General features: G+C 40.6%; 1 pseudogene; it reads left to right on the plus strand.

The window, feature by feature from the left end:
• Positions 1 to 11,144, plus strand: part of LOC124622815 — an 80,575-nt pseudogene extending 69,431 nt beyond the window's left edge.
• Positions 11,145 to 11,617: the final 473 nt, after the last annotated feature.

Consider the following 11,617-nt stretch of genomic DNA (forward strand, 5'->3'; position numbering starts at 1 on the left):
CACATTTGCCAACATGTGGTACCAGCATCTTCTTTAGGTATTTTTCGGTAGGATAGGTGGCAGCGGCGATATTGCCAACAATGTGTCGAAGAGGAACCCCATTCTTGCGAACTCAGGGGAGCCCATACAGTCTAAGTGGTACTGGCGCTTTGGAACATAGCTTTCTAATGACTTGTTTAGGCAGGCCCGGCGCCTTCAGCAGAGATCTGGTCTTTTTGTCCACTTTGTACTTGGGGTCACTTCCTCTTGGTTTTTATGCAGGATCGTCTTGAAGTTGTTGCACTTTTCTGTCATAGGTGTGACTGTGGAGTTCCCCTTATCTGCTGGCATCACTACAATGCTGTCATCCTCCCAGAGTTGTTCGAGTGCCAACACATTAACGTTTGAGATGTTTGATTTCGGTGGCTTAATCTAGGCGAGGGCCGTGCATGTCTCTCTTTGGATCTCTTCAGCCACACTGGATGGTAGCCTGTTGGTCACTTGCTCAACTGCACTGATGAGAGTTGCGACAGGCACGTTACTGGGTGTCACCCCGAACTTGAGGCCCTTGCTGAGTACTTTTAAGGCAGTCGCATCAAGCTGCTTGTCACTCATGTTGACCACTGTATGCATGCCCCCTTCTGTTGTTCCTTATTGTTGAGGCGCTAAAACTTGGCTAGTTGGCTTGCCGTTAATTTATTCCTTACTCATTCAGCTAGAGACCAGTGGGCAGCACCATTCTTATCCCAGTCTTGATTGGCCAGGGAAGCTGCTATGGAAAGATAGAGATACAGCAACTTCCTGGACGTTACATCTAGTTGAGGGCGCATTTAACGCCCCCTCTCCCTTACATGCATGACGCTAGCTCAGTGTCTGATCTTGTTCGCCGTTCTGGAATTGACACGGAGCTTGATTCTGGCGAATACTGGAACTACCACCCCTCTCGGCATCTGAGCTGGGAACTGAGATAACTCTGCATTCGCTCTTTGCTTCTTGATGTTGCGGTCCATCTCCTCCCCATAGAGTCTACTAATGTAAATCTTCAGGCTTTCCCAGCGATCTGTTGACATTTTGAAAAAAAAAAAAACAAAAAAAAAAACCGGGACTTCTGCCGGATGTTCGCGTCGTTTTGGCACGATATTTCGTTGGCGAAACACGCTGTCTTCTTCAGGTAATACACGAGAATGGTCCTTGGGTGGATCAAGTCCACTTTCATGCCTGTAAACTGCTGGGCGCTTTCTAGTCGGTCCGCACCACATCGGGTTTTACCTCCGCAGTCAGAGCTCACCAGACGCGGAACTGCAATGCACTTTTCCTTACGAGTCCGCCGTGACTCATGAGTGGGTGGGTGGATTCAGCCATTTTCGCTATTCCTACGTGCCCTGTTGGAAGGGGGTGGTAGCCTCTCAGATTTAATTGGCTTGAGGTGAAACTGTGTGTATGTGTGCGTGTGTGTGTGGGGGGGGGGGGGGGGTTCTGACTTTGTTATGAGGTGTTACTCCCGCAACAGGCCAACGAGTGGTTGGCCTGTGGTGGACAGGGTGGCCCAAGTTCTGGATGATCCTGTTGTCGGACCGTTCGGCCTACTCGTAGAAGACTCACGCCGACTGCCTGAATCGGTCACGGAGCAGGGGGATGCCTGTCTGCTCATGTAGGAGAGCAGTGGAATAGAGCCTCGGCAGGAGCAGAGCGAGCTAACTGGCACCCATGGTCCTATCTGTTCGCTGGTGTTCCCACAGCCTTCCGCTCCCGGCTCGGCCGCTCTCTAGGGTCGCGGTCGTTATCTGTAGTGTCTGGTGTTCTGTATCCTAGCTGTTTCTTTGGCCTCCATTTCTGTTTCTTGCTGGGCGCTTCGTAACTGGTCCGCATCGCGTCGAGTGTTTCGTCCGTTGTTCGCGCCCGCCAGGACCGTTTCCCACGGTCCCCTCTGGTCGCCGCTGTCTCGAGCGACGTCCGTACCTGACTTGGACATCCTATAGAGTCATGGACGTCATCTTGGGAGTGTCAGGACAAATCTGTAGTGTCTGGTGCTCTTTCTCGTAGCTGTTTTCTCGGTCCCCTCTCCTGTTTGTTGCGAAATCTCGATGTGTTTTGCGTTGAGGGAAAGGTAGTGTTACACCAGGCAGTCGGGTCTGATTACTGCATGTGTGACATCAACAAATATAAAATTTCAATGTAAAGCACACTGATGCCCCAGATAAAGTTCGACGTGTACCCTTATTGTACATAGCACTCGATAAGTTGATCATAGCAGAAAGGCAGACAAAGTGGAGGCCAGCTGTACAAGTGAGTCCAAGGGAAAATGAAAAAATCCAAACCAGAATCCAAAAGAAATCTGCGTCCACTCTTTTAAATCTTCAATTGAATGTCGTTGAGGCACTGTCTTGAAATGGATATGCCTATGTCTGACTGCCATTGCCATTTGGTTTGGCGCAAGGTCAGGTGCACTTGTGTGCCTCATTTCTGTACTTTCAGTGATAACAGCAGTAAGAGGAAATCGTAGGTTCAGACTCAGTATTTTAAATTGTAACAAAATAAAACACCTACAGCCGTCACTATGATTTTATTTTATTGCAACCAGTTTCAGCGCTACAATGCGACATCTTCAGGCTGCAGTTGATGCAGAATGTGTTGATATGATCTCTATACATATCGCAATCTGGATGGTTAGAGTGATAACACATTATCGTTGGCAACTGATGCAATATACATATAGGGATCACATCAACCCATTCCACATAAACTACAGCCTGAAGATGGTGCATTCAAGTGGTGTAACTGGTTGCAACAAAATCAAATAAAATAATAAGGATGGCTGTAGGTGTTTTGTCACAATTGCAAACAGTCGTGGTACCAAGGACCTGCTGCCAAAAATATCGACATACAATAACAATACATTAAAAGTGAGATTGTTTTTTTACGAGATAAAAACATATTTGAATTCATCTTACAATCCCAAATTTTCAATTATAGTCCACTTCCCTTTTCAAATAAAAATTATAAAATGTATACATTTTATTCTAAAATATGTATAGAATTAAGAGGAAAGAAATGTCGATGATATTTCTTCCTTATGATCCCTTTTTCTGACAAAAATCGAGTGTAAGAAAATAAGCGGAATTTTTGTATGTTATACACTTTACATAATTCTTAGATTTTTAACAGACATCAGAGTGTCATGCACTGTTGTTTTTATATTTTATATATATATATATATATATATATATATATATATATATATCTTTTCGAAACTTATCTTTATTCAGAGATTACCCACACTCCTTTAGCTGCAGTTGTCCATTTAAAAGGAAAAATAAATTTTTCAAACAAGAAATTGAGATCATGAAGTTCATAATTATTCTATTTTTTCCATTTCTTTATACCTTAGCTTAATATTCATCTCTGAAAAATTGAAAATACCAATCAATACCAATCAATAGTTAACTTCAATTATATTAATGGTGAAATAATCTTAAATTTATTATTGAGCTGTATACAATTTTCTTTCAAGACTTGTATTCAAATATTCTCACCTAATAATGTAATAGAAATCTGTTACTTATATTTTAGTAATCTTCTTAAAAAAATAGAATTGCTAGCATTGTTGAGCTTCTTCAGTAGAGCCTCCATTTATATAGTAAAAATTTTTATTATGAAAATTTAAACTACACACTGAAAAATAATTTTTCATGATGAAACTATTTGATCAGATAAAGTCCATATGGAAATTTACCGAATATATTTTGAAAAACATACCTTTTATTATCAAGTGGGCTCAATGTCTTCTTATTTACTTCATCTCAGAAAGTTTCAGATTTCATGATTGATATTAAATTCATACTTTTCTGTTGGTCTCTGTTGTTAAACCAAAAAATTCTCTTTAATCTTCTAAACATATTTCAGTTTTAATAATACCTTTCATACTTCCTTCAGATTTTTTTTAGTTTGTGACCAACGTTGCTGGCATACATTTTTGCTCTTAAACGACAAAGTCTACTCAGAACAACTACTTTATTTCCATCACCTTGCATCTTTAATACTACACTGTGACTGGGTGAAGATAAGCAGTTGTGAGTGGATGCAAGTGTAGCAAATAGTGTAGTTTGGCATTATTTTTACACTGAAACATTAAATTGAGTGTATTTCGGAATAATGTAATTTGATACAATTTAAATACTACAATCACATCAGATACAGAGGGAGTGGAGGGGCATAGGTTGTAAAGTACAAGTTGATTATTTTCCATTATTTGGGAATTTTTCATTGGATGTCCAATTTTACCACTGTGCTATGATCGTTTGAAGTTATGATGAGCGAGAGGGGAGAGGCGAGGATTTCTCGTTTCCTGAACTTTTTCTAATACTATGCTCTGATTGGTAGGAAACAGCAGTGGGAGGAGGAGGTGTAATGCACAAATCTTGGACTTTAATACTGTGTTGAAAGAAAGAAATAGGAGGAGAAATTTTTTAATTTTCCGCTAACACAACTGGACTATTTCGGGAATTTTATATTTTTAATACTGCTTAAATTTGGCTGGAGATATGAAGGGGAGAAAATTTTTAGTTTCAAATTACTGATGATTGATGTACCCTGATTTCAGTGTCATCAGTGATGTCATGCATGTCCTTCTTGGTCATGTGATGACCTTGGAAAGACCAATGACTGCACTTGATGACAAGTACTGGTGTACGTAAGTTGTGGTTCACGAGCATTTCTGATCCAAAAATCCCATAGCAGTCGTACTCGTAGCCTTCAAACGTTTTGCTAGTACTTGAACTTATTTATAGTGCAGTGAATTTTTCCTGTAGGTATAGATTCTGTACATCAACTAAAATTGTACACTTCCATTCATAGTTGATGCAATATTCTATGTAGGTTGCAATGAGAGAAATGAGTGTCCTAACAATATTGCAAACATTAAGGTTAGTTTATAGGCTTCTGACATCCAGCAGCCCTTGTTAGAGCCATATCAAGTACTCCAAGAGAAACGCATCAGTGAGCAATACACAATAACTAGCAACATCTAGCTGATCAGCAATCAAGTAGATTAAATGGAAATCAGCTACGAAGCATTCAACGTAACAAGAAGCAGACGTTTCTATGATTGTGCACCCAGCAGATCCATGAGGAATATATTGTAAGGAGTTTGTGATAATTATCTAATTCTGGCAGTTTCAATCCAAAATCACTTATATCTGAACGGTAATTTAATAAACACGCATCTCGAGATTTTCGGGACATTGGAGCAATTTCGAAGTGGACAAAAATGCTTTCATATTACTGTTCTTTTGTCAAAGAAACTCCTGCTAGCAGTAGTTGTAATTTGTATTTATAGTGTGGATCTGACTTCAAACACCATTCGTATTCAGGCAACTATTCAGGGTCAGATTTCGGGGACTGGTGTTCAGTCCACCGATGCAGTCCTCATAGGTGTTCCTCTCAATGGAAGCGGCTCTCTCGCCCTTAATTTAGGCAAGTGTGTTTTTATTCCTTCTTGAGCTCTTAAGAGTTATGATGGAGACAATGATACTCAACAGACGTACCTGCGGATGACCTGCGATGGCGTCGACGTCGGTGCCTACACTCCCACCGCACACATCAAAGGATTATTCACGCAGTTCCCGCTTATAGGCAAGACAAAGCCAAAGAACCTTCGCAGACGACCTCCAGTAAATCCTAACAGCACATTGCTACATACTGAATTATTCAGTTGTCAATATACTCAACATCTGCATGTCAGGACTCGTGAGTCGGAAGCTTTTCTTCCCATGTGCGCTATATGTCGAGCAGGTGATGTCCCACAGTATGTAAATATGTTAAGTTGATCACTTTTCTGTAGCATCGAGTACTGCTAAAAAGGTAAATATTTATTTTCGAACAGTTCCAATCGAGAAACGGATTATGCTCCACATAAAAGCAGGGAGCTTAAAAATGTCCATTGTAGTAAGAATACTTGATTCTCTAAATGTGCAGCTCGTTTCCAAAAGGTACCAAACCCAAATGATCACAGTTTTGAGCAGAAAGACTCCCTGTAGCCACAATACTTCTCGTGTGCAAACCATTGTAGATATACAGTTTGTCTCTGCATCACTGGTATGTCTTTTAGGAAAATGTAAGATATTCCTCATCATCATTGTACATTTATTGGGAATTTAATGTTGGATTTAGTACTTTTTGTCATAAAAATATTTTAAAGTTGTGTACAAATTATACTTCATATTAATAACACTCAGTACCGGTGTATTTTGTGACACTTACTGCAAATGACTTTAGAGTACATGTTTAGCAATCAAATGCTTAAAACATAAATTATCTTTGTCTTCCTTAGAGCATAACTTATCATACAGTAATCCTCTACTCGACAAGAGTTAGATCAGTTCATACGTAATTATTTTGTCAGAGTTGTTAAGAAGTTATATTTTAAAAATGATTACACATTGCGGAACTAATTTTTCACCGAAATTCGGTTCCAAACGTCAGTCATCATAAGCAACGTCCATGATGAAAGTATCTATCCTTATTAACTACTCGTACATCATTCCCTCTACCACAATTTTTAGAATGAGATTTGGTCCAATTCATAGCTCATTGCAGAAAGTACAGTTACAAAGTTGTTCCTCTTTGCCTGTTGTGCAAGACTACTATTACTTAAAACTTTTGCTTGAGGCAAGATACAATCATAACTCATTCCGCTTCTGTTCGTTTGATATTTTTGTGCTTGTTCACTGGTGTCATTTCATATGCAGCACGCAACCCAACTAGTACTGATTGTTCTGAATAGTGAGACATTTAGCTTCACTAATTTTGAAGGCTTTTTACTTTGGAACTGGTATTTGACCGAGCTCTTGCGAGATGACCCAGTAAAAATCAGTATTCAGGAAGTGAAATTATCCTACTGCCTCAAATACACTGTCATATTTCTTTCGGAGCATTACAGTTTCAAGTTTTCCGAGTCTCTAAAGTACCAAAAGACCTATTTATAAGTGACCATGGGTGCAGGGGAGGGCCACTCAATCTGAAATCTATATTCTGATTCAAATAAAATACAATAATTATTTTTTCGAAACCCACACTTATCAAAAAACAGTGACATTATGATGTTAAGATGGCTTGAAAAAATTTCAAAGATATTTAGTAATTTCCCATGGACACCTACCTCCTGGCTATTTGAGCTACCTGTAAAACTGTGCCATATCTGGTGATACAGTTTTCCTCTTGTCATGAATAAATATTCCGAACACGATAGCATAATTGGAGTGGTCAATACGCACCGCTAATTTGTGTCTTTGCTAGAATGTGATTCTGTGTATGTTCAAAGTTCACTGTTACACTGCCATCTCAGGTCACAACACTCAGCCACATAGTGCAAGAGGATTTGGTACTTGTTGCTACGAAATTTCAAAGGGATTTTGTATGTTTTGGTGTAAAATGCTGGATTTGGTACTTTTTGTAAGAAAATATTTTCTTGTTGGATCTAGCAAGCAGTTAGGTAGGAACTGCATACTCTAAGTGATTTTTGTATGTGTTTGGTTTGCTATCTTTTGAAAACAAGCTCCATAAATATATTTTAGCCTTGTCGGCAGTGAAGCAATATGATATGTCTTAAAAACTGTCATTCTTCTTTTGCTGATGTCACAGCCAAAGTGATGGCATATAGTCTCCTATAATAATTTTGTATTTCCTCATAATGATTGTTTGGCAGCTAGTAGCTAATAAAGGTTTATATTTATGTAGTTTTTGATGGCACATAAATACGAGTCTCTCTACTGTACTGCTATTAAATCAAGATGCGCCATTTTTGTAAGGTAAATAAGGTCGTACTAGAGCGGCGTTATTCATTCAGACGCGGTAATGATTGCTACACCCATGTATTTATTGACAGTCTCAGTTTTTATTACGCTCACATCCATGCCTATAGAATGTTTGACCATTAAAGAAACAAAATTAATACTTGTCGTCAGTTAAGAAATTAACTCTCACCCAGATGCTGCATTGGTAACTGACTTGTGTACATCGAAAATTATTCCCCTGTTTCTCAGCTCCAAGAGCATTTGCTTGCGAGTCTTGTATGAGAGCAGAAATAAATCGAGAGATAAGAGACTGCTCGCCTCTTGCATGGAATTTGCTGAGTAGTATTAATAGCTACTTTATAACGCCCGTCTGCTCCACATCTGGTTCTCAGAATACACAACCCCCCCCTCCCCAACCCCAGTCCCCACTTACAGTCGAATGCCATTGGAAATTTATCCTTCAGCACATAAATATATCCTTCCATTGTGATAATATCATTCCTTTGATCTCTTAACACACTATGTTTCAAACGATGTTGTGTTCTTTCGCTGCAGAGGGAACAAATAATTTTCAGTTATTTTATACTTTCACTGCTGATTTATTGCAACTGTGTATAACGTTGTCCTGAATAAACTGTGTACATATGAATAAAGTCAGAGACAGAAGTTAACATTCTGGCAGTTTTAATAGCGCTGGGAAATAAAAGTGAAGAGCGGAGTCTACCGATACGCAATGCAAAGCTAGATACGAACTTCAAAGTGTGCTGGATTAATTGTAGATCAGCAACTTCTGTTAATAAGTACAATGAAAAACCACTCAAAGTCGCAAATTTCACTTTCCTTATTTACTCGATGGCCAGTTTCGGGCCGGGACCCATTTTCAAATCATCTGCAAACTGCAAAACTGGTATTTCCGAAAACACAAATACCATGTCAAAAATATATAAGCATTATGAAATACAAACAAACTGTTACAGCTCATAAAAATTTGGCTTGGTTTTCGTTTTACTGACAATGCTAGATATTTCTGTTACAAGCCCCTTTCCTCCTGAAAGGTATCAATCAACGTCAGACGCGATGCATTAAATATTAAATGATCCTGTTTTTTGTCATCATCATCATCATCATCATCATCATCATCAGTTTTCTGTTGTATCAGGACGTCCATTGTTTCTATACTTCCTACGACATATGGTTTTTTTCGTTATATTGCCGTGTGTTCTGCCGTCCACCGCATCATCATCCAGAATATGAAATCTCTTCCTCCCTTGTTTCCTCTTTCCTTCTAGGCATTCCTCTACGATTCTTTTTATAAGACTCTTCTTCCATCTTAACCCCCGTTCAATCCTGTTTCTTTTTCTTCTTTTTATTAGATTCAGTAATTGTGATTACTCTCCCACTCTTCTCAGTAGCACCCTATTTTTCATCTGGCCATCCAACGTAACCTTTCCATCCTCTGCCATATCCGCATTTCAAAAACGTCCAGTCTTGCTGTATCTTTCGTCCTCAGCGTCCTAGTTTCAGATTCATACAGGAGGACACTTAATAAAAAACATTTTATTAGTATTTTCCTAAAATCTTTGTTCAGATAGCTGCATAATATTTCTTTTTCTTGCAAAATGCCTCTTTTGTCATTGCTATCCTTGTTTTAACTTCTATGCCGCTCTTTCAGTCGGTTTTTTTCCTGCTTCCTAAGTATTTAGGGGTCTGCATATGTACTAATACTTCCCATTTGGTATCATCTTTAACCTTTAATTTCCTCCTAGTGACAGTTCTTTTATTTTATTTGTATTTATTTTCATTTGATCTTTCTTTTAGCTTCAATGGTATCCATCATATCCTGTAATTCTTTTTCAATCGGTTGCTAAAAGAACCATGTCGTCAACCAGTTTAAACCACCATATACTTCTTTCTCCAGATTTTACTCCCTTGTCTTGGGTTGTGGTGAAACACATTGAAAAGAGTTGGAAACAGAAAGCACCCATGATTTACTCCGTTACCTGGTTCAGCCAGTTGGTACTTTCTGTTCTAATTTTCACTGATTCGTTTTCGTTGAATATAATGAATTTATAAGTTTTGCGGTTTCCCATTCCATTCCCTTTTCCCCCATTATAACAGTGAGGATATCCCAAGCAACACTATAAGATGCCTCTTCCAGGTCTATAAAACACATTTATTTCCCTTTTGAAAATACCTCTCTCCCAGAATTCACAAGAGCCCAATTGCATGGCTTGTGCCTATATTCTGTCTAAACCCAAATACTCTCCCATTACTCTTTCCTGTCTTTTATAAAGGATTCCTACCAAAACTTCCGATGCATCTGAAATGCTTTTAATTGTACCGTTCTTGTGGCATTTCTTGGTTCCTGGAAGAATGCTGTGTGAAATTTACATACATGCGCGTCAAAATTTGCAGCATGAGCGTAGGCAACGGAATAGAATCCAATGATGCTTGTGATAATTTTGATTTAAGCACATGATTACAGAAAATTAATATATTTGAGTGTATGGCAGTTAGTTCAGTGTGAGACTTCATCAGCCGAAATTTCTGTACTAGTACCGATAATATATTTTAATGTTCAGCACTCATTTTGTAACTGAGTGTTTCCATCAAGGACATTGTTACCTCATAATGTGTTGGGATGGGGCGGATAACTCCATCCGTTGTTAGAACTGTGCAGTGCTATTTCGAGGCTCTTAGTAATGCGCAGTTGTCAGCAAACACAACATTTAATGGCCGTTATCGGATAAAAAACAACAGAAGCCAGTGTAGACTCCAATACTGTGCTCATTTTGGGCAGTTGTTAGCTAATTTTTTAATAACGTATCAAATACTGTCTTAAAGTCTCGCACAGAGGCGGTACGTTGTAATTGACTCCTAGTAAGTTATACGCTGACACCACGTACTAGCGTACGGTCTACCAATGGAACAGCTTGTACACACAGTAATGAGACTCAAAGTAGAAGGAAAGTAGGAAAACTGGATATTATGGACCTGCCCACGGTCAACACGGCGGTTCCCACGGAAGCCGGCCTCGGGTTTCTTACGTGGGCCGACCGGCTCCGGCTCTGCAAAAGGCCAGGCGTGCACGCAGGTGTCGGTCAGCCGCTCGTTAGCCACCCGTGACTCACGCTACTGGCTGACCTCCAAGAAGCCGCTGCCAGCGCCTTCGCTAGCGTGGTGGCGGCGCCCGTCATTCTGGACATGAAGCCTTCGGTGGATAAGTGGGTAGCAGGCGACGCCCTACAGCGCGCCCAGGACGTGTTCAGAACGGTGCTCTACGACACCTTCTTCCCCGGCCGCGCTCCCGCTGTCGTGGCCCTGTACAGGGCCCTGCTGGCGCCATCGTTGTCAGCGTTCACCTACTGCAAGTAGGCTGGCAGCGACTGCTTCACAATCCCTATGAGGATAACTACAATAATACACTCCTGGAAATGGAAAAAAGAACACATTGACACCGGTGTGTCAGACCCACCATACTTGCTCCGGACACTGCGAGAGGGCTGTACAAGCAATGATCACACGCACGGCACAGCGGACACACCAGGAACCGCGGTGTTGGCCGTCGAATGGCGCTAGCTGCGCAGCATTTGTGCACCGCCGCCGTCAGTGTCAGCCAGTTTGCCGTGGCATACGGAGCTCCATCGCAGTCTTTAACACTGGTAGTATGCCGCGACAGCGTGGACGTGAACCGTATGTGCAGTTGACGGACTTTGAGCGAGGGCGTATAGTGGGCATGCGGGAGGCCGGGTGGACGTACCGCCGAATTGCTCAACACGTGGGGCGTGAGGTCTCCACAGTACATCGATGTTGTCGCCAGTGGTCGGCGGAAGGTGCACGTGCCCGTC

The sequence above is a fragment of the Schistocerca americana genome, chromosome 7 (assembly GCF_021461395.2).
Source record: "Schistocerca americana isolate TAMUIC-IGC-003095 chromosome 7, iqSchAmer2.1, whole genome shotgun sequence".
Taxonomy (NCBI): Eukaryota; Metazoa; Arthropoda; class Insecta; order Orthoptera; family Acrididae; genus Schistocerca; species Schistocerca americana.